Source organism: Oryctolagus cuniculus, chromosome 14, assembly GCF_051225735.1.
Source record: "Oryctolagus cuniculus isolate XC-2025 breed Fujian yellow rabbit chromosome 14, ASM5122573v1, whole genome shotgun sequence".
NCBI lineage: Eukaryota > Metazoa > Chordata > Mammalia > Lagomorpha > Leporidae > Oryctolagus > Oryctolagus cuniculus.
The window spans coordinates 80,743,717-80,768,051 of record NC_142880.1 but is presented as its reverse complement, the minus strand read 5'-3'; the positions used below and the strand labels follow the sequence as shown (position 1 = coordinate 80,768,051).

The 24,335-nt window shown below is 41.6% G+C and overlaps 1 protein-coding gene across 9 annotated transcripts in view; it reads left to right on the top strand.

The window, feature by feature from the left end:
- The window catches only part of PDE4D (phosphodiesterase 4D), a 1,644,269-nt gene that overhangs the window by 355,353 nt on the left and 1,264,581 nt on the right, over positions 1 to 24,335 (top strand). The window contains exon 1 of one of the 9 annotated variants that reach the window (XM_089313191.1): positions 23,899 to 24,007. The exons of the other annotated variants lie outside the window; for them this stretch is intronic. The gene's annotated coding sequence lies outside the window, so the exon portion shown is untranslated. Of the gene's footprint in view, positions 1 to 23,898; positions 24,008 to 24,335 lie in introns of those variants that run through there. 9 annotated transcript variants of the gene reach the window in all.

Sequence of the window (24,335 nt, the reverse complement as noted above, 5' to 3'; positions counted from 1 at the left end):
TTTTATTTTGATTTTAAACAAGATTGGGTGTGCTTGTTAGGTAGTTAAGGAAATGGTCAGTTTCGTACCCTCCACCTCCAAACTTGGAAGGTGCTTTAATACTTGTGGATTCTAAGTTGGTGTGGAGCTCAGAACTGGCATTTGCAGTTCATGTTGAGGGCAGTAAGATTCTGAGCTGTGCCTATGTTGTTGCTTTCAGTGTCTTTTTTTTTTGAACCTTACAGCTGCAGAAGCAGAACAGTACTTTCAAATAAGTAATCTACTTACTTAGATTTCTGATCATGTTCTAGTCAGTTTTATGAAATTCTCCATTCAGGCAACTATTGCAGAGAATTTCCCAACTTAAAGCATACATTCCACTAGGTTCAAGATAATTAGCAGAACACCCTCGGTTTACTCTGCCTTTGGGATCCTCCAACGCCAAATCATCTGCCAGGGAAAATGTAATAACCACTAGACATATCCCATCTGTCCCAGGAGATAATGCTATGTCTAAACAAGCAAAAAAATTCCCATGTTAGAATGATGTTGGGAAGATCGCTGTTAGATAAAAGTGACGTATCACCATCGTGTGACATTATGGCTTCTAGCTCCCCCTCTATTCTAATGAATACTTTTTAAATGTCCAACAGTTTGCTGAGTTCAAATGTTGCCAGAGTTCCAGTGTTTTGGGTTTTCTGATGAATGGCGGGATTTCCAGCAGGAAAGTTTTCCGAATTCCCCATTCCACTCTGAGAGAAAAGGATGGTGTCATGAAAGACCCAAATCAATAAAAACAGAAATGAAAAAGGAAACGTAACAACAGACACCACAGAAATAAAAAGAATCATCAGAAATTGATACAAGGACTTGTATGCCAGCAAACAGGGAAATCTATCAGAAATGGATAGATTCCTGGACACATGCAACCTACCTAAATTGAACCATGAAGACATCGAAAACCTAAACAGACCCATAACTGAGACAGAAATCGAAACAGTAATAAAGGCGCTCCCAACAAAGAAAAGCCCAGGACCAGATGGATTCACTGCTGAATTCTACCAGACATTTAAAGAAGAACTAACTCCAATTCTTCTCAGAACAATCGAAAAAGAGGGAATCTTCCCTAATTCTTTCTATGAAGCCAGCATTACCTTAATTCCTAAGCCGGAAAAAGATGCAGCATTGAAAGAAAATTACAGACCAATATCCCTGATGAACTGAGATGCAAAAATCCTCAATAAAATTCTGGCCAATAGAATACACCACATCAGAAAGATCATCCACCCAGACCAAGTGGGATTTATCCCTGGTATGCAGGGATGGTTCAATGTGCACAAAACAATCAATGTGATACACCACATTAACAGACTGCAGAAGAAAAACCATATGATTATCTCAATAGACACAGAGAAAGCATTTGATAAAATTCAACACCCTTTCATGATGAAAACTCTAAGCAAACTGGTATGGAAGGAACATTCCTCAATACAATCAAAGCAATTTATGAAAAAAGCATGGCCAGCATCCTATTGAATGGGGAAAAGTTGGAAGCATTTCCACTGAGATCTGGTACCAGACAGGGATGCCCACTCTCACCACTGCTATTCAATATAGTTCTGGAAGTTTTAGCCAGAGCTATTAGGCAAGAAAAAGAAATTAAAGGGATACAAATTGGGAAGGAAGAAGTCAAACTATCCCTCTTTGCAAATGATATGATTCTTTATTTAGGGGATCCAAAGAACTCTACTAAAAGACTATTGGAACTCATAGAAGAGTTTGGCAAAGTAGCAGGATATAAAATCAGCGCACAAAAATCAACAGCCTTTGTATACACAGACAATGCCATGGCTGAGGAAGAACTTGTAAGATCAATCCCATTCACAATAGCTACAAAAACAATCAAATACCTTGTAATAAACTTAACCAAGGACGTTAAAGATCTCTATGATGGAAATTATAAAACCTTAAAGAAAGAAATAGGAGAGGATACCAAAAAATGGAAAAATCTTCCATGCTCATGGATTGGAAGAATCAATATCATCAAAATGTCCATTCTCCCAAAATAATTTATTGATTCAATGTGATACCAATCCAAATACCAAAGACATTCTTCTCAAATCTGGATAAAATGATACTTAAATTCATATGGAGACACAGGAGACCTCGAATAGCTAAAGTAATCTAGTACCACGAAAACAAATCCGGACGCATCACAATACCAGATTTCAGGACATACTACAGGGCAGTTGTAATCAAAACAGCATGGTACTGGTACAGAAACAGATGGATAGACCAACGGAACAGAATAGAAACACCAGAAATCAGTCCAAACATCTATAGCCAACTTATATTTGATCAAGGATCCAAAACCAATCCCTGGAGCAAGGACAGTCTATTCAATAAAAGGTGCTGGGAAAATTGGATTTCCATGTGCAGAAGTAATGAAGCAAGTCTCCTACCTTTCACCTTACACAAAAATCCACTCAACATGGATTAAAGACCTAAATCTATGACCTGACACCATCAAATTATTAGAGAACGTTGGAGAGACCCTGCACGATATAGGTACAGGCAAAGACTTCTTGGAAAAGACCCTGGAAGCACAGGCAGTCAAAGCCAAAATTAACATTTGGGATTGCATCAAATTGAGAAGTTTCTGTACTGCAAAAGAAACAGGACAGTGAAGAGGCTACTGACAGAATGGGAAAAAAATATTTGCAAACTATGCAACAGATAAAGGGTTAATAACCAGAATCTACAAAGAGACCAAGAAACTCCACAACATCAAAACAAACAACCCACTTAAGAGATGTGCCAAGGATCTCAATAGACATTTTTCAAAAGAGGAAATCCAAATGGCCAACAGGCACATGAAAAAATTTTCAGGATCACTAGCAATCAGGGAAATGCAAATCAAAACCACAATGAGGTTTCACCTCACCCCAGTTAGAATGGCTCACATACAGAAATCTACCAACAATAGATGCTGGAGAGGATGTGGAGGAAAAGGGACACTAACCCACTGTTGGTGGGAATGCAAACTGGTGAAGCCACTATGAAAGTCAGTCTGGAGATTCCACAGAAACCTGAATATAACCCTACCGTTCGACCCAGCCATCCCACTCCTTGGAATTTACCCAAAGGAAATTAAATTGGCAAACAAAAAAGCAGTCTGCACATTAATGTTTATTGCAGCTCAATTCACAATAGCTAAGACCTGGAACCAACCCAAATGCCCATCAACAGTAGACTCGATAAAGAAATTATGGGACATGTACTCTATAGAATACTATACAGCAGTCAAAAACAATGAAACACGGTCATTTGCAACAAAATTGAGGAATCTGTAAAACGTCATGCTGAGTGAATTAAGCCAGTCCCAGAGGAACAAAAATCATATGTTCTCCCTGATCAGTGACAACTAACCAAGCATCAAAACGGAAACCTGTTGAAATGAAATGGACACTATGAGAAACAGTGACTTGATCAGCCCTTGTCCTGACTGTTGATGTATAATTTAATACTTTATCCCTTTTATTGTCTTTTTGTTGTTGTTGTTCTGGTTAATACTATTGGTTGAGCTCTGTGGTTAACACACAGTTATTCTTAGGTGTTTAAATTTAACTGAAAAGTGTTCCCTTTTGGATATAAGAGTGGGAATAAGAGAGGGAGGAGATGTACAATTTCGGACATGCTTAATCAGACTTGCCCCAAATGGTGGAGTTAGAAATGTGCCAGGGGATTCCAATACAATCCCATCAAGGTGGCATGTACCAATGCCATCTCACTCGTCCAAGTGATCAATTTCAGTTCACAATTGATCACAGTGATAGGACTAAGAGTCAAAGGGATCACATAAACAAGACTAGTGTCTGCTAATACTAACTGATAGAATAAAAAAGGGAGGGAATGATCCAACATGGGAAATGGGATACACAAGCAGACCCATAGAATGGCAGATGTCCTAAACAGCACTCTGGCCCCAGAATCAGCCCTTAAGGCATTTGGATCTGGCTGAAGAGCCCATGGGAGTATTTTAGGCATGGAAAGCCAAGAAAATCTGGAAAAAAAAAAAAAACAACCTAAATGAAAGATCTCTGCGAGTGAGATCCCAATAGAAAGAACAGGGCCATCAAAGAAGGAGGTACCTTCCTCTGAAGGGAGGAGAGAACTTCCACTTTGACTATGATCTTGTCTGAATAAGATTGAAGTTGGCGAACTCAAAAGGCTTCCATAGCCTTGGCAACTCATGACTAGAGCCTAGGGAGATTACTGATGCCATAAACAAGTGTGTCAATTTGTTAAGTCAACAACAGGAGTCACTGTGCACTTACTCCTAATGTGGGATCTCTGTCCTTAATGTGTTGTCCAATGTGAAGTAATGCTATAACTAGTACTGAAACAGTATTTTACACTTTATGTTTCTGTGTGGGTGCAAACTGATGAAATCTTTACTTAATATATACTAAATTGATCCTGGGTATATAAGGATAATTGAAAATGAGAGGGAGCATGAGATGGGAGGGGTAGGAGTGGGAGCGAAGTAGTGCAGGGGGGAAGCCATTGTAATCCATAGTCCATAAGCTGTACTTTGGAAATTTATATTTACTAAATAAAAGTTTAAAAAAAAAAAAGAGTGGTGCCGCGATGATCTCAGTGCTCCACCGATAGGGTTAGTTTTGGCTGTCTCCAGGAAAGGCGCAGCTGTGTGCAGCAAAAGCCTAGCTGGGTCTCTGCCGACAGTGGCAAGGTCCTGGTGGGCGTCAGGGAGGAGGCCGGGTAGTCCGGTCCCTAACACTGAAAAACACACTTTCCATGGAGGAAGCAGGCTCTTGGAGGCCTGGCGGCAGCTGGCTGCCTCCACCTGGACTGTTTCAGCAGGAATTTCTCTGCCAGGTAACCCCTGAAAATAAAAGTCCCACCAGCTTGCCTTTAAATGAGTGGAAGAAAAAGGTGAGGAGCTCAGAACTGCGGCTTTCCCGTGTGAGCTCTGCGCTGCCTCTTCCTTCCCTGGCAACCAGTGACTGCCCGTGGCAATGAGGTGGGCTTGCTGTGGGTGCCATCTGTGCTCGCTGGCACCTCTCGTGCACTCTGCTGGGTAGTGGCCCGGGCTGCCTGGGGTAGGGGTCCTGATCCATGGCAAGTCCTTGGGTTGCCCTTTGGTGTCTTAAGGACACGCAATGCTCCAGTGGCCACCGTTTTTGCTGTATTATGTTCTCAGGGTTGGTGTGTCTAAGAATGCAGCTGGGGAGGGGCTTCTGAGGCTGGGCGAGGCTGCCAGCGCCAGAGGAAGCAACCAGGAAACTGGCTGCTGCCAATTGTCTTTTGGTGCCATTCCCCACAGGGTCTGTGTTCTCCGAGGGCTTGCTTCTGCTCCCTGGGAGGACCGCGTACCCAGAGATTTGCTGTAGCTGTGCCTGCAAAGACCCAGGCTGCACAGCGAATCCACTGACGTCTTCCTAAACGCCGATCTTTGCCTCCGTCCTCTGCACAAGCGGCCCCAGCAGGCTTGGCTGTGGCTCTAACACATTTGGGCATTTCCAGGCACTTCCGAAGTCCACTGCCACACCTCATTCAGGAAACTTGCCCCTTCCAGAGAATTCTGTCGGAAATTGCAATCATCTCCCCTTTGTAAATGTTTGCCCACGTTTGGAATACCATCTTACTAATCTATTTAACTCATAAACCATTCACTTATTTTCCCTATATTTATTTAATAATTCAGTATCTATGACCCCCCCGCCACACACACATGCATACCCCACACACAGACGTTAGCATATATTAGTGAATGTAGGGATTTTGTCTGTTTGGTCATTGCTATGTTCCCAATGCCTAGATGATGTTTGGCACTTAGTAGGTACTCAATAAATACTTGTTGAAAGCACAAATGAGTGGATGAAAATTCCATACTTTCTGCATCTATTTTTTGATATAAGTTTACAATGACAGCACAGAAATGCTGTATGTTGTGTCATCTAAATTTGGAATCAAAATTCAGTATATGTACATGCCGATCACACTTAAGATCAGGTTATTGATTAAATACAAGTTTTGATTTTTTAAAGCTTTTTTTAAAGATTTATTTATTTATTTGAAGGCAGAGTTACAGAGAGGCAGAGAGAGAGAGAGAAGGGGGTTAGAGAGAGAGAGAGAGAGAGAGAGAGGTCTTCTATCCGTTGGTTCACTCTCCAGATGGCTGCAACAGCTGGAGCTGTGCCGATCCAAAGCCAGGAGCAGGAGTTTCTTCCAGGTCTCCCACGACAGTGCAGGGCTGCAAGGGCTTGGGCCATTTTCCACTCTTTTTCCAGGTCATAGCAGAGAGCTGGATTGGAAGTGGAGCAACTAGGACTTGAACTGGCGCCCATATGGGATGCTGGCACTGCAGGCTGTGGCTTTACCCACTACGCCACAGCGCCAACCCCTAAAGCTTTTTGAACACTGCACATGAAAGCTTTGTCTGAACCTCGAAATCTCATGTACAGCTCATAATTATGTATTTGTAGAATGTTGAAATTGTTCGCTGGGGAGAGAGTTGTTATTTACTGAGTGTTCTCTCTATGTCAATGACTTCTTATACATGAACTAATATAATTCTCTTAAATAGTGTGCATTATGCTTATTTGAATGTCTTCATAATTACCAAGGCTTCACAAATAATGAGAGGAAGTCACAATCTTTTCAAGTTATGCTGTGAAGTAAGGATTTCTGTAAGAAAACAAGTGGAAGAATTAAATTGCATTCTCTTTTTAAAAAAGATTTATTTATTTGTGAGGCCAAGTTATAGATAGAGAAATGGAGAGACAGAGAGAAGGAGGTCTGCCATCCTGGTTTATTCCCCATATGGCCACAACAAGTGGAGTTGGGCCGATCCAAAGCCAGGAGCCAGGAGGTTCTTTCAGGTCTCCCACGTGGGTGTAGGAGCCCGAGCCCAAGCCCTTGTGCCATCCTCCACTGCTTTCCTAGTTCATTAGCCGGGAGTTGGATTGGAAGTGGAACGGTCAGGACTCAAACCAGTGCCCATAAGCGATGCTGGAACTGTAGGCGGAGGCTTAACCTACTATGCGACAGCACGGGCCCCATTACATCCCATTTTCTGCATCTTTTTTTGGCTGAATATTCTTAAAGCAGGGATCCACTATTCTGTCCTGCTGCTAAAAGGATGTGTTGGTTTTTTCCTGCATCAAGTTTAACCTCCTAAAACAGGTTCTCAAAGCTCCATGGCATCAGTTCCACTTAATGATCCCAAGTTATTTCCCTCTACTCTCCATAAAGGTCCTCTTCTCTGATAGAAAACTTTCTTCTTATTCTTTGCTTCCTTCCTCCTCTTCTGCTACCCTCCCCATGCAACACCTGTCCATCGCTCTCTGCTCCACTTCAGTGACTACTGATCTATTTCCCTCATGCTCTTCCCTCAGGTGAAAATGCCATTCCCTTTCCTTCCTGCCCATCCAAACTCTTATCTGCTGTTCAAGGTGCACCTGAAATGACACAGTTTGTCATTCCATGACCCTCGCTTAGCACAACCTCTCTCATTTTTTCCCTTAATTACTTTTGAGCTTATTAGTTGAAGTACACAGTTTATTAATCACGAATTAAAAGCTGTAGTGTTCTATAATTGTTTGCAGTGTCACCCTTGTCCTCGGAACAAGATTGTGTTAAAAGAGATGTGTGTCTTAGATGGTTTTTCTAGACAGTGTTTTCTGTAGTGGCTGTTGTATCGTCAGGAGCGTGCCTTTCCATCCTGAGCAGTTAGCCAGTGACGCTAGAAACCATGACATGCATCATTCTCAGAATGAGAGTGAAACGCGGCTGATCTGGCAGTGGTTTCTTCCAATCTAATATTGTCGCTGTGTATCTTCGGCGCAGACATATATTGGGGAAGTCGCTGGAAGATTTCGTTCCTGTTTCATTATCTGAAATTTGATTACCAGTTCCACACCGTGAAATGTTTGCATAGAATACCTTCAAGCACTTTGGGTGACAGATGTAATGTAGGTACAAAGCATTCACCTTCAGAAAGAAACATGGAAATGTGAATGACTAGTCAGACATTCCAAAAAAAAGCAGGGGAAACTCAGGATGTAAGGCAAGGCCAGTGAAGCCATTGTTCTGTTTCTAGGGCACCAGAAGAGGTGGGAAAATATATTGTTTGAAGCCTCAGGTTCTTTTTTTCTTAGTCCTGGGTTACTTTGCTGTTTCCTTGAGGGAGAGAGTTGAGCACAGCAGGAAAGGTAATGGGGAGGATTTGAACTTCTGAGGCAGTTTTTGGCACTGATGAACATGAGATTAGAGGTGAGTTCCAATCAGCTGGCACCCTGCAAATCCTTCTTTTTTGGCAAGACGAGTCTGTGGCAGGGCCTGCGAATGTGTTTTGGCAGAAAGGCGTGTGTGAAGCCGATGGGGTGGGGGTGCAGAAGCAGCCAGATCTCCAGAAGTGCTGGGCCTGATTCCTTTGTGCAGATGCAGACCGTGTTTGCGGAGGCCTGAGTGAGTGGCGGGAACTGCAGTTACACTGCAGTGCATTGATGATCCCCACCTTGTGCTGTCTTTGCAGGGTCCTGGGCCTGGGTCGGGGGGTTGGAGGGGACCTATCTTCTTTACCGGTAGGAGCTTTCTCTTCACTGGGCCTCCCAGTGCCAGCTTCAGCTCAGGGGGTGATGGGCAGATCTGGCTGGGGACATGGTCAAATTTTGTGATGTGAGTATCTGAAAACAGGATCTGTTCTGGGGGGGTGACCTTTGGCCAGCTTACAGGCAGATCACAGTGTACTAGAGAGAGGCAACACATGGTAGGTGGCACAGGCAAGCAAGCTGTCACTGTGGAGGGTCCTGCAAAGACTCCCAGGTGGGGCCCTGCAGTCTGGCAGAGCATAATAAGACAGAGCCACAGGGTGGGCAGACTCTGGCCCCATGAAGGCCTGGCAGCCTCTGAGCTGGGGATTAGAATTGCAGATTTGGGGAGAAAGTCTACTTGTTGCAAGTCTACACAGTGGTTGCAGAATTCCTACAAATAATAATAACGACAGCTCACAGCTACTGATGCTCATCATACTCACAGGTCAGGGAAAACCCCAGGTTTTGCATGCATCTTAACTGTGTCACTTCTAGGACCTACAAAGCTGGAGGAAACAGTCACAGAAGTGCTGACTGGCAAGGGGAGAGCCACATACCTGGGAAGTGGTGGAACGGATATTTCAAGCCAGGTTATCTGGCTGAAAAGATTGGGTGCTTCACCTACAAGCCATGCTGCTCCCAACTGCTAACACCTGAGTCTTGACAGCCTTGTAGGTGGGGTAGAAGGCTGCAGCCAGAGAGAAAGGGGTTTGACCGTCATCTCTACTGCCTGTTGCTTGTGTCACTTTGAGAAGACAATTCACTTTATCCTAAGCTTGGTGCCACAATCTGTAGGCTGGGTAAACAGGACCTACACCTGATGTTGAAGAACTAAGTGCAGTAGTAGACAAAAGCTAATGATACCATGTCTGGCAGGAAACCACCCTTCTACAAATGTCTGTTCTTTGGCAAAAGAGCCATTCATAGTGAGCCATTGAAATCTCTCTTGATTGGGAATAGGATTGTCCCTGGGTACAGAGCTGGGTCAACCTTGGCATGATCAAGAGCGCATAGGCTGTGGAGCAAGGTGATGTGGCTCCTTGAGGTTTGCTACACACTTAACCCCAAACTGTGCGGTTATACTCTTCTTTGAATGTGCAGGAAGATATGTTGGCAAGCGCTTTTGTGTGCAGTTAATTCAGCCAATGAAGCTTTGCATTTTAAACATATCAACTCATGCCAATTTCGGGAACATCACTGGAAAATTTGTAAATTGTGTGTGTTTTTGAAAAGATTTATTTATTTATTTGAGAATTATACAGAGAGAGGGAGAGACAGGGAGAGGTCTTCCATCCACTTGTTCACTCTCCAAGTGGTAACAAAGACCAGGGTTGGGCCAGGTTGCAGCCATGAGCTCGGAACTTCATCAAGGTCTCCCATGCTGGGGCAGAAGCCCGATGCCTTAGGCCACCTTCCATTGGTTTTCCCAGGCCGTTACAGGGAGCTGGATTGGGAGTGGAGCAGCTGGGACACAAACTGGTGCCCATATGGGATGCTAGCATTGCAGGTGGCAGCTTTACCCGCTATGCTACAACACTGGCTCTAAAAAGTGTGTGTTTTTACAGACATGTTAACTCTCCATTGATTTTAAAAGTTATTGGTTCCATCAGCTTTTGGTGCTCAAGAGAGCTGAGATGACTCTGAATTTCTGTAATTATGCTTGAAGTTCAAAGCCCATCTCAGATTTCATAACAGCCAGGCCATATTTCTTAAACTTAACTCTCTGGTTAAGTCGAGGATGACTTGCACCTTTTTTAGCTTTGAAAGCATCAAATCCTAACCAAGGAATCCCATGATCATTATTTTCTTTCTTAACTTTGTTGCATCTTTAGCTAAAAAATGGTTTTAAAGCTATAACTATGCATACTTTTTTATGCTAAAAACTTTGACATAAATAGCAAATATTCACTGTGGAAAAGTTAGATTACATGAGGCTGCAAAACCAAAGGAGAAAAATCACCTGTAATTCCAGAGCTCAATGCTGTTAAAGTACAGGGAAGATGAAATTAAAAGATGAGTTTAGTTTGGTGCAAAATATTCTGAAATCCAGGCATACAAATGGTCTTCTAAAAGTCCAGGGGAAAGTGTATTATGGAAATTGGAATTCTTTGCGACTAAACAATTTATATTTTAATTCCATTTTCCACAAACTTTTTGAAGTACCCTCATATATCCTTCCAGAATATTCTCTATGCCTGGTTAACGTAAAAGTGGGATCATACTCTAAACCAGTTTTATGATATATGACTTGCACTCAGAAATTTACAAGAAACACCATTAAATATATAACTAGATCATCACCTATAGTAGCTCATAATTCCATTGCATGTTTAGAGTAATCTTCTTTTAGATAATCCTTCCTTCTTGAGTATTTGATTTGTTCACATTTTTGTCTGTTGAACAATTCTCTGATCATCCTGTTTGCCCACCCATCTGTGTGCCTGTTTTTCATGCTGATTTAAAGGGCATGTGTGTTTAGCAGGTTTTTGATACATTTGCCAAATACCTGTCTAGAAATATTGCACTGATTATATGCCTACTGGCAGTAACTGAATGTCCACCATTAGATGCTATTTTTTGATGTACCATCGGAAAGACAAAATAAGACATTTTAAAATTATTTTCTCACTAATGAGTTTGATTTTTCTATGTATGAGTATTTAAAATTTTGATTATCATATTTTTGAATTTGCCTGTTTTTTTTTTTTTTCCCCAGGAATGCATTTAAATTTTGGTACTCATTGTTAAGAGTTCTTCATGTTGTAACTTTATCTATAAGAGAGTTAATATTTTACATGCTTAATTTTTTTTTTTTTTTGGCTAAATAGAACTTCTCATTTTAAGAGTAATGAAATCACTCTATGCTTAGTTTATGCACTTAAGGAAGTGTCTGGCATATACAGTATTCAGACCTTCTTCACTGTTGGAAAAATAAATAAAATATTCACATATGTTTCTTTAAGTACTTGCATGACTTCGTTTTCCACTTTTACATCGTTATTCTGATGAAATATGAAAGTAGAACCTGGGGTTTTTCCTCCCAAAAGATTATCAGGTTGCCTCAATACAATGACCGATAGACTTATGTTCTTTCACTGATGAAAAACTTTTGCTTTTATCAGATAGTAAATTTTTACAGCCATATCCCTTTGTGTTTGTTTTGTTCAGTATCACTGGATCTTCTATTCTGGTCCTAGTTTCAATTATCTTAATTATTATAAAAGTTCTCGATTATTATTGTAATTCAGAAGTTTTCTATATAAACATGTTTCTGGGTGGGGATTGTCTGCTCTGTGGGCCATATATTCAATGCAGTTCATATATGGGAACTGTGTGGGCTTTCTCATTTCTTCTTATCTGCTAGTCATACAGATTATAGCTGTCACTCTGCATCTGGAGTTATGGATTTTGACTTTATCATATTTTAGCTCTAGAGCCGCCAATGAGGGAGAAAAAAGCACCACAAAATCTTAGCTATTTTAGGAGTTAGGATGGCTGCTTTGTGGTGAGAATTCAGTTAATTCCAACTGCACTGTTTTTCTCCTTTTGTCCACTTCTCTATAAACAAAATGACCTCTGGGTATAGGAGGAAATTAACATACCCTGCATAGGGACTTAGGCGCTGTATAATCTTTTGCCGGTTAGTTAATCTTTCTCTGCCTCTCTTTCTTTCTTTTTAAATTTCATTTTTTTTGAAAAATATTAACAGACAAAATTTTGCGTATTTCTGGGGTACCATGTGATGTTTCTTACATATCTATGTTGATATCCAGTCAGGGTAAATGTGTTGATCCTTTCAATCATTGACAAATTCTTTATAGTGAAAGCCTCCCGAATCCCTATCATCTAGGTTTTTTTTTTTTTTAAATAATTAATTTATTTGAAAGCAGAGTGACAGAGAATGAGAGAGAGAAAGAGAGAGAGAGAGAGAGAGAGAGATCTTCCATCTGCTGGTTAACTCCCCAAATTCCTGCAAAAGTTGGGGCTAGGCAAGACTGATGCAAGGAACCTGGGACTCCATGCCATCTCCTACGTGGGTGGCAGGAACCCGTGTATGTGGATCGTTATCTGCTGCCTGTCTGGCTGATTAGTAGGAAGCTGGGTCAGAAACAGAGTGCAGCAGGACTCAAGCCAACACTCTGATGTGGGATGCAGGGGTCCCAAGCAGTGGCTTAATCCACTGTAGCATAATTCTAACTTGCTAATATTTTGTTGAGGATGTTTGCTTCTATGTTCATCAAGGATATTGGCCTGTAGCTTTGTTGTTGTGTTTTTTAAATAATTTAAGAAGGAGTGATGTGAGTTATTCTTTAAATATTTGGTAGAATTCAGCAGTGAAGCCATCTGGCACTGGTCTTTTCTTTAATGGGGGATTTCTTATTACTGATTCAATCTTACTCCTTGATACTTGTCTGTTTAGATATTCTGTTTCCTCTTAATTCAATCCTGGTAAGGTATATGTATACAAGAATTTGTCTATTTCCTCTAGGTTGTGAGCATTGTTGCCATATAATTATTAATGGAAATCTCTAATAATGATTTGTATGTCTCTGGTGTCAGTTGTAATGTCTCCATTTTCATCTGTGATTGTATATATATAGGGATCATTTCTCTTTATTTTTCTTGGTCAGTCTAGCTAAGGGTCTACTAATTTTGTTTATCTTTCAAAGAACCATATCTTTGCTTTTTTGTCTTTTTTTTAGTCTGTGATTTATTTGTTCTCAAATTTTTATTATTTATTTACTTCTATCAACTTTGGATATAATTTGTTACCTCAGGTGCAGTGATGAATTATTTGAAATATTTCTTTTTTTAAAACTCAAGCTTTTATTGCCATAAACTTCCCTGTTAGTACTGCTTTTGCAGTACTAACTCCTTGATTTCTTGATCCATTGACTTTTTTTAGGAGTAACTTGTTTATTTAAATGTATTTGCATAGTTTCTGAAGTTTTTCTTTCTATTGATTTCTAGTTTTATAGCATTGTGATCAGAAAAGATATATGATGTGATTTTTATTCTTTTGAATTTGTGGAAACTTGGTTTGTGACTGACCACATGATCCATTCTGGAAAATGTTCTATATGCTCTTGAGAAGAATGTGTATTCTGCATCTATTGGATGGAAAGTTCTCTTACATCTCTGTTAGATATAATTCATTTAGTGTGTAATTTAATTTTGCTGTTTTTTGGTTGATTTTTCTGTCTAGATGATCTGTTCATTTTGGAGGTTTTAAAGTTCTCTATTATTATTGTACTGGAGTTTTTCTACCCTTTTAGGTCTATCAATGTTAGCTTTATGTATTTGGGTACACCAGTATTGGATGCAAATGTATTCCCAAGTGTCATTTCCTCTTGCTGGACTGAGCTTTTGATCATTATATAATGATCTTCCTGGTCTCTGTTTGCTGCTTTTGGTTTACAACCTACTTAATCTGAGAGAAATAGGGCTACTCCTCCTTTATGTCCTTTGAGTTTCTATGTGCATGGAATATCTTGTTCTGTCCTTTCACTTTCAGGCTATGTGTGTTCCTAGAAATAAAATGAATTTCTTATAAGAAGAATATAGTTGGGTCCTGTTTCAAAAGAAATCCATTTAGTCATACTTTGTCTCTTAATTGGAGATTTAAATCCACTGATATTTAAGGTGGCCATTGATAGCTACAGTCTTACTACTGCAATCTGACAGTTGCTTTATATTTTTATTATAGTTTCTCTTTTTCCCTCTCTCACAGTCTTCTTTTGTGTACAAGTGATTTTCTCTTATGGTGTACTTTGATTCCTTGTTTATCAGTTTTTATAAATCTGTTACACATTCTTTCTTTGTAATTACAATGGGGCTTACAAAAATTTTCTTTTGGCTATAATGAGCTATTTTGAAATGATAACAACTTAATGTTGATTATAAAAATAGGGAAACAGACATAGACAAAGAGATAAGATATCCGAGGAGCCTCTGTGGTGGTGTAGTAGGTTAAGCCTCTGCTTGTGGCGCTGGCATCCTATATGGCAGCCAGATCAAGCCCCAGCTGCTCTACTTCTGATCCAGCTCCCTGCTAATGGCTTGGGAAAGCAGTAGAAGATGGCCCAAGTGCTTGGGCCCCTGCACCCACGTGGGAGACCCAAAAGGTACTCCTGGCTCCTGGCTTCGGATTGGCTCAACTCAGGCTGTTGCAGCCACTTAGGGAGTGAACCAGGGGATGGAAGACCTCTCTCTGTCTCTCCCTTTCTCTGTCTGTAACTCTGCCTCTCATTAAATAAATCACTCATAAAAAAGATATCCTAATAAATAACTTTACATTTGTTCTCCATTTTGAATTTGATGTTACATTGGCCTCTTTCAGTATTTCTTCTCTGTTGTCATTTTAATGCAGTGATTATGAATTTTATTATCTTTAAAATATTTAGTTATTTGAAGGGGGGGGAGAGAGAGAGAGAGGGAGAGATGGAGAGAGAGAGAGAGAGAGAGAGAGAATCTTGACATCCACTGGTTCACCTTCTAATTGGCTGTAGTTGGCCAGGTGAAAATCAGGGGGCCAGAGCTCCATTTGATTCTCCCATGTGGGTGGCAGGGACCTAAATGCTTGGACCATCCTGAACTGCTTTCCCAGGAACATTAGCGGGGAGTTAGATTGAAGGAGAGTGGCCAGCATTTGAACTGGTACTCCAGTATTTGGTTCTGAGAACACAGGAGGCAGCTTAGCTGGCCATAACACAATGCTGCCTCCCTCCTTTGTTTTTGATTTGGTTTCTACCTTTTGATATTTATTTCTTGTTAGCATCTCTTTCTTGCATTTTGGAGAACTTCCTTTAACATTTATTCTAACACAGATCTGGTGGTGATAAAGTCTCTTAATCTTTGTGTGGGAATGTCTGTCTCTTTTCGTTATGAAAAATGGCACGATTGTGTACAATATTTTGGCTGGCAGTCTTGTTCCCTTTAGTACTTTGAAAATATCACCAAACTCCTTCCTGGCTTGTAAAGTTTCTGTTGAGGAGGCTGTAGTCATGCGTATTGGGACCATTGTATGAGTTGTTATTTTTGTTTTTCTCTTGCAGCTTAGAAAATCCTCTCTTTAACATTGAAGAGATTTGCTATACTATATCTTTGGGTTAAACCTGGTTGAATGAATCTGACTGATATTTTTGACCTTCCTGTACCTGAATAGTTGCATCTTCCTCTAGGCTTGGGTAGCTTTCTGTTATTATCTTTGATTTTGCTTTCTACCCATTGACATTTTCTTAAACCTCAATGACTTGGATATTTGTTCTTTTCATACTATTTCAAAGTTGCTATAAGTTTTCTTCATTCTTCTTGATTTTTTCTTCTCTAACTCTGTATTTTCAAATGACCTATATTCAAGTTCACTGATTTTGTCTTCTCTCTGATCTAGTCTGCTATTGATGCCTTCCAATACATTTTTAATTTCATTTCTTGTACTTTTCAGTTGGAGGATTTCTACTTGATTTATTTCAATTTCTTTCATCTCTCTGTCAGGTCTCTCAGAGTATTAAGCCATTTCTTTTATTGTCTTGAAGTTCATGGGGTTTCCTTAAAACAGCTCTGTTGAAATCATCTGAGCAATTGGAAGTTCCAAGTCCTAGATCTTGGTTTCTGGCATCTTGTTTTGTTCTGCAGGTGAAGTCATGGTGTCTGGGTGCTCATGGTCTTTGCTGGCACACAATGTCACCTGGCATTGAAGTTCCAATAATTTGGCTTTATTTGTGGTAGTTCTTTTAGAAATTCTAAGTAGTCTATTTTCTATGAACCTGTGGCTACTTATGCTGGTTCAGTACTAGATAGAACCTTAAGTCATGGTTTGCCCCAGGTCCAGTGTTGCTAAGTTTTTATTGATTCAGTCTTTCAATACTCCTCAAATTCAAATTTGTCCTAAATCTGCAGTTGATGTCTTATGTAGGATGGACTGGGAAAGTACCTAAAAAGGCATGATCCTTACCTAGAAGCCTCTTATTTCATTTTTGGTAGATTCAGACTCCTTGTCTTGTGTCCATAATACCATAATGCTTGATCATATCTAGAGTCCTCAGCCCACCACAACCAGTGAAGTCTGGAGATAGTCTGAAGCTCCCATGCTGTGGTCTGTCTGCTGCTGATATGGGCTCACTGCCTAATGCTAGCAGCCACTGCTCATACTGGCTGGGGTCTAAGATTGCTCAACTGGGACTGTATAATTTTATTGTGGAAAGAAGCAAGCCTAGGGGATCTGTCTTACAGGCACTGACCTGGGTTCAGGGGCCATTTGGATCTGCTCAATGCTACATTTTATTAGCCTGTTACTGAATTCCCAGATAGTCCTGGGACTCCTTGCTTTCTCTCCGAGATTATAGTAGGGGTTGTAGAGGCAGCCACTCAACTACTCATGCAGGACCTAGGTGGGTCAGACTTGGGTCTCATGATCACCAGGCACTGTGCAATTTTGAGGGGGTGTGCAGCAGACCTAAATAGATGGGGCTGGTGGTGATACAGACAAAAACAAATATGTCTCATCAGGATACCAGTCTCTACCTGACCCTGGGGTAAGTCCAGAGATGCTGTCCACAGGCACTTGCCTTGAGACAGAAACTGAAAGGATATGCCCATTTGTGGCCTTTACTGCCACTGAGTCAGAAGACGTAGTCCCCTGGCCCCTTGCATCTTGCCCAAGGTTGGAGGTGAGTGATAAAGACAACCATCTGGCCGTTCAGACTGGCCCGGGCTGGTCACACATGGGTCCCAGAGTCACAGATCCCTACAGTGTTGCAGAGTTGCCAGCAGCAGCATACACCAGCATGAGTGCAACCCATGAGAACACAGGTCTCCGCCTCATGCCAGGAAAATCTAGAAGCTGGTCCTGTGAGCCCCGACCCAGAAGACCCAGCTCTGATCTCTAAGGCACAGACCTAAGCTCCCTCTCCTGGCCTCTGCACAGTTCGGGAAGGGGTGGCAAAAGCTCCCTGGCTGTGGAAGCTCAACATACTTACTGCACAGGGAAGGGCCAGGGGGCAGGGCAAGCAGACTCAGTCCATCTGGATTTGTTTTCACAGCAGACCTGACACTGGAATTGAGCGCTCCCTCTCCCATGTGGGAGGCATCTCTCTACACTGTGTTCCTTGTACTTACTTTTGAAATTTCTGAATCTGGTCTAATCCTCTTTTGTTCCACTCTCTTGGAATAAGCAAAGACCGAGAATCACTGTCAGTCAACTCAGCTCCCTGTTTCTGCCAACTAGGCTGGCACCCAAATCAGAGGGGGTCCCTTCCTGTAGTAATCTTTAAGATGCTTGATAACCATCTCCTTGGTGTAAGGGGACATCATCTTTATGATGCCAGGGTTTTAGATGAATTGGACAAAGAAGAATTTTTAAATCCCGATTTTCTTTCCTTTAGCTGTTTAGATTTCAGGCGTTCAGTTTGTTTGTATTTTACACCTTACATGCTTTGGCTTAGGTTACTTTTTCAGTGAATTAAAGGAATTTTTAAAGGTAAAATTCAAGCTTCCAAAGTGTCATGCACTTTTGAAAAATCGAACTAATAAGCTATTGGATGACAAAAGGTAGCTAGATCCTTAGAAAAGAAACTGCCATCTTCCATTTTCACTAAGAAATCCATCTATTAACATAACAGTCTTTCTGGGGGTTTTGCTGTTGTGCAATACCACATCCATCCGTCATCACCATTATGAATGAAGAGGAAACAAAATCTAATTTCAGAAGCCAGATGGGTACCACACAAATGACAATGATTCAGCACAGACTCCAATTAGAGCAACCAAGGCTGAATAAGCTATTGGGTAATCATGAGGATCGTGGGGAACCAAGGTGAGTCGTCTTGTGGATGAGGTCCGTGCACTTGTCTTGTTTGAAACGCAGAACCTTTTAAATTTGCTGGGAAGCTTTGCAGTTGCTTGCGCTGGCAGCCAAGAGTGGGTGTTACAATTAACTTCTTTCTGGAAAAGTGATAGGATTCATTTTGAGGCTCATTCAGTGAGTCCTTGAAGAAGGAAGCATAAGAGTGAAAAGGATTTAACACCTCTGGATGTAAGATTGAAACATTTATTTGACCTTCCTGAGGGCTGTGGAAAAGCTTAGGCCTGGACACAGAAATGAAAGATTATATCTTGTAGCACCTTTGAGTGTCCCAAGAACTAGGGCAGGCCTCTCTCATTTTGGGCAGGGGAACAGCAGAATAACAGCCCTGGAAAGAATGCATTTCACAGGAAACTGCTTAAAGCCTTAGTAAAATCCAAGGCTCCTGAAAATCTCAATGTTCTCTTGCTGTAGTTGAGAAAAATAAAGGATAATTCAAGACTGTAACCTGTGCCACCGACAGGGTATATGATAAATTCTGAACTCTCCATCCTCCAATTCAGGTTTAATTCTACCCAGTTTTTGCCTTGTTTCTTAAAGCTTTTGGGGGCCCATGGTGTTAAAAACACTTCTGAGAGTGAAATATCATGAAAGCAATATTTAAGTGTACTTTCTTTGAGCTACATATAGTACATAGTATGTATTGACACCTAAGGTCACCATTAAGTTTACACAGCAGCCTTGTTGTGTAGATTTGAACATACACATTTATATTAACCAGAAAATTGTTGTTCACAAGTGTTAATTAATTCTTAAGGCCCCACATTCAAATCCAGCTGTGGCTGATTCTAGAACTCATAATAGGCCACTAATTAATTTTGTTCCTCTCTTCCTTTCCTCCAAATCAACATCTCTCATGTAAGTTACAACTCTTTAGGGGATATTTTAGTGTTCTTTTTTGTTTCAAAATGGGGTAAGCTATGCATTTTTTCATAACAATGAAAGCAGTTTAGAAAAATGGGTATTCCATTGGGTGGATTGGTTTCATTTTAATCTACCTCATATACCCTGGCTATGAAAGCAAAAGAGCATGTTGAAAATCACACTCTCATGGCACCTTAATGGGTCCTCGCTTTGTTACTTACTATCATTACTGTTCATAATAAATTGGTAAAGTGGTAGAACTCTTGAAAACAAAACAAAAATCCAAATTCTTTGCCCAACTTCTCTGCTGTTATTTTTAACGCTTAAAAAAAACCCACTGCTTTAAAAACCAAAACCCATCTGATTAAAACTTTGCTTCTTGGTTCCTGCTACAGCTAGGGGCCTGTACAGAGCTCAGTCTGTCTGGGTGCTAATGACCACCACAGTGGCTTCTGCTAATGGATTCTTGCTTACTACAAGGCAGAGAATGAATATGCTTGGGTTTTTATTCCTGATTTTTGGTTTCTTGGTTGTGCTGTTTTCCATATTTATGTTTCTTTTAATTAACATGGAATATTTCCAGTGTATGTCTTGCTTTGGTTCTGTTTGTTGGCCTGTAGGCAATGACTTCTTGGGTACTAATTGTTGATCAAGGAGAAATGATAGATGAGGGTACTCCCTGAGTTACTTGGTGCTGGGATAAAAGTTGTTTCACTGAAGCCTGGTTAGAACAACTGTTTTGTGCCTGCCTTAACATTTGTAATATCTCCATCTCTTTTGTCATCACTTTAATTTTTCTCCTCACATTCTCAATGTATCCTCAATAATCTAACACAGTAGTTGTCGCTCCCCCTCTTCGTGGAGGAACGACACAGGACCCTGCGCTGTTCTTTTGTCTGCTCGGCCCTCCCCGGGTTTGCTGCTGGTTCTTCCCGGGTTGGCTACCGTCCCTCCACCTCCGTGGAGGGGCAGGCCCCCTGCCACTTTCCCCACTTCCGCAGAGGAGCGGCACACCGCTGGCCGGCTCTCTCGGGGGCTGCCAGGTGTTCCTTCAGATAGATGTTCCCGGTGCATGTTGTCTCTCTCCTCCTTTATAGTCCTCTTCCACCAATCCCAACTCTGCTACCCACACGCCGAGTACGCTGCTCTCCTCCAATCAGGAGTAAGTCCTACAGTTTATTGGTTGAACTGGAGGCAGCTGTGTAGAAGCTGTTTCTCCCTTCTCAGCGCCATATTGTGGGAGAGCAGATGCATAGAATAAGTCTTAATTCCAGTAACTTAGTCTAGTCCGAGTTGCTCCCAGTTGCTCCCCACAGTAGTATTATAGATCTTAAAATAATTCAGTTACCATTTTTAAAGGCTTTTATTTATTTACTTGAAAGTCGGTGTTACACAGAGAGAGAAGGAGAGGCAGAGAGAGAGAGAGAGAGAGAGAGGTCTTCTATCCACTGGTTCACTCCCCAAATGGCCATAATGGCTGGAGCTGAGCCAATCCAAAGCCAGGAACCGGGAGCTTCTTCTGGGTGTCTCATGTGGGTGCAGGGGACCAAGGACTTGGGTCATCTTCCACTGCTTTTCCAGGCCAGAGAAGAGACCTGGATCAGAAAAGGAGCAGCTAGGACACGAGCTGGTTCCTATATGGGATGCCAGTGCCACAGGCAGAGGCTTGGCCTACTCCGTCACAGTGCAGGCCCAAGTTACCATTTTTCTTAAGGAGATTGTTCACAAGATGGGTTTTTCAGGAAAATAATTCACTGGTAATTAATTAATGGAAGCAACTGCAGAAAAAAGGGGGGGTATATTGTTTAGAAGGAGGTTTCAAAGGGGTCTGGAGGGAAATAATTTAGAGATGATTTTGCTCGTTCAGTTGGTCCTTGAAGAAGCAAGCATAAGAGTAAAAAGGTTTGAGACAGCTACACATAAGGGAACCAGAAGCTATGGTGGCACGGGTTCTTTTTCTCAGTCTCTCTCATCCCGCCCCCCTTCTTTTTCCTACTATCTCAGCTTGCCTTATCTACCTGTCTGCCATCTAATATTTTTTTCTTGTTTTTAAAATTTTTTGTAGTATTTTTTCCCAGAAACTTTTAATTTAAGGTATAGAAACTTCATGCATTTCATAAATACGACTTTAGGAACATAATGATTCTTACCCTCCTTCCCACCCTTCTTCCTCTTCCCTCTTCTATTCCCGCTCTTATTTTTTAGTAAGATCTATTTTCAATTAACTTTATACACATATGATTAACGCTATAGTAAGTAAAGAGTTCAACAAATAGTATATTAAAAAAAAACTTTCTCAGCAGTTGACATTATGGTTCATATTATAAAACTGAGCTGACCTCATGCAGGCAAGAACAATTATGACTGATAATACATTATTTGTAGTCTACAGTCTGTGCATACCTTCTACAGCCTTCAACATACTGCACACTAATACTTCTCAAATTGAAAGGCATTCAAATGGGCAGACTTTGATATGAGACGGAAAAATGAAGAAGGAATGAACCTGGATATCTTGATAAGCTCTGCCTCTCTGGGCAGCTAGTGAGTAGCTTGAACCAAAGATTTTAATACCATTTTGCTTTTCCTCTTGGTGAGTCAGGGATTTCCATTCTGAGGCTCTCAATGGTTCTCTTATAATTTTGGTGGTGGTGACACATCCCAGAGGCTCCATCCCCATTGGGCCTCAGGCCAGCAGACTGCGCACCATGCTGTCCTATGATTCACAGGACAAAACTGCTCTCATCACCTCCCACTGCCCAGGCCTGGAAGGGCACCATAATGAAGCAGTGGGAGGGAGTATGGCTGGAAAAGTTGCTGAAAGGAAGCTTTTGTTGGAACTTTCTTCTCTGCAGCAGGAAGCTAAAATCAAAGCAACGTATTATCAAACAACAAACCCTACATTTGCAAAAAATGAACTGGAAGCTCCCTAGCTTTTGATTTAGGGTAAAGAGTTGTGTTTTAGAGAGCTGCAGTTCTTTCAGGTGAGGGGAAAGGCCACGAAGTGTGGTGCCCGGGAAGGAAATATAATTGATTTTCTGCTAAATGACTCAGCTGGACCATTTTGAAACACTGGTCAAGGTGAGTGGTAACGGAGTGGGTACTTTGGCATTTCCATACCCTGGAAGGTCGGGAATTGGGCTACCTTGAGAGCCAAGTGGTGTGCCTTTATTTTCCAAAATGTCAGTTATTCTATAATAAATCTGTACTGAAGTCCTAAGTGGCATGGTTCCTCTTATTTCAAGCATAACCACCTGCACTTTGTTCATTCAGTGGGCCTCTACAGCGCAGTGTCTTGGAGTAGAGTTCTATGGCCACCTCTTCTGCAGAGACAGAGATCAGACAAAAAGAACTGATAGTCTCTACTTTTTATATTCTTTTTCCTCTACTGGGAGGAAGACATCAGTATATGAAATGGCATTTGAATAACTTAAAGCAAAGTGTTCACAAGAGCAGAATAACTCAGAGCAGGCGTTGAAGTCATTAGGTGCATGACTCACTGACTGCCTGTTTGGGGGTCCCACACCTGCTATTCTGAACTGTCAGAGCACTTAGTGCACTGTACCACTTGTTTTTCCCCCCCACTAGGCTGTGAGCGCCTCTTGAGAGAAATTCTTATATTTATCTTAGTATCCACAGATCCTAGCACAGTTCCTCACACACAAGTGCCTAGTAAAAGTCTGGTGAGTGAATTAGTAAGAAGGATTTCTGTTATCATTTTGGGGGAAGACAAGGGAGTAGGATGATGATTTTGTATGGGCATAAACTACAAACGAATAGATTGGATTCTTCAGTCTAGAGACAAAATGTTCTTTCCCTCTATAAAATTCTAGTCAAGGGAAGCAGTTCAATCCATCAGAGTTAAGTAAACATTTGTTGAGCATGTTTTATGTTGTGATTGCATATATAAAGATGAGATGTGTTCACCCTCAAAGGACTCAGAATCCCGTATGGGGATGTCCACGGCACACCGGTAAATACATGGGTCGTTTAAATGTAATTTGGCAGATGCACTGTTGTGGGTGTTTAGGGGGCAGGATTGGAGTGGAGAAAAGGAGCCTTGGCACAGACTGGCAGTGGGGGTGGGCCTGGGAAGTTGTTTGGTTCAGGAAACCCCTCTGGAAGAGATGATGGCGGAGTTGAATTGTGAAGCAAGAGTGGTCGCATACAGAAAGCGATGGGGAAGGGGAAGAAGGGAATGGACAAAGACACGGAGAGGGAACTGTGGAGTGTGCAGGCTACTACAGTGGTTCACCATGACAAGTGAGTGAGATATGCCATAGGGAGGGACAGACAATGGCAGTGCCAGCAGCAGTCATGGTCACTCCTCCCAGTGATGTCAAGAAGATTGATTCAGACTGTACGATGTAGGCAGTAGGCAGTCCCTGGAAGATCTTAAGGGTGGTCTTGAAGTAGGTGGTGTTGGCGACAAGAAGACCTCTTAGAAAGTACATGAAATAGTGTAGATGCAAGTGTGGAAGGGAGTAGCTGGTAGACTTGCTAAGAGATGAGAGAGAAGCATTTGCAAGGTACTCAGCAGGACTTGCTGATCCCCAGGTGTGGGTGAGAAGGGAGTAGGCGGGACCCAGGGTGTTGTTGGCTGAGCAGCTGGGTAGTCAGAGGTGCACTCAGAGAGAGGAGAGCAGGAGGAATATGTTTGGGGGTGAAGGAAAAATCGGCTGTGGTAAGTTACAGATGCCTGTGGCTCTTTCAAAGGGAGGTGTCTGGTAGGCTTTTGAATGTGAAACTCAGGAGAAGTCAGAGTAGAAGATGGGCAGGTGGGGGTTGTTAGCATATGTTTGGCAGCATGGAAGCCTAAGATCTTCCAAAAAAGAAGCTTAAGTGTAGAAGGAGCAAAACTAGGTTGCCCTGGGCTGAAGGGTAGAGGTAGGAAGGAGGAGGTGGAGAAAGGTAACAGACAACTCTTTGAAAGATCTTGACTGTGAAGAGAAAGAGAATGACTATTAAGAAGATGGAGAATGGGGGCCGGTACCATGGCTCACTTGGTTGAT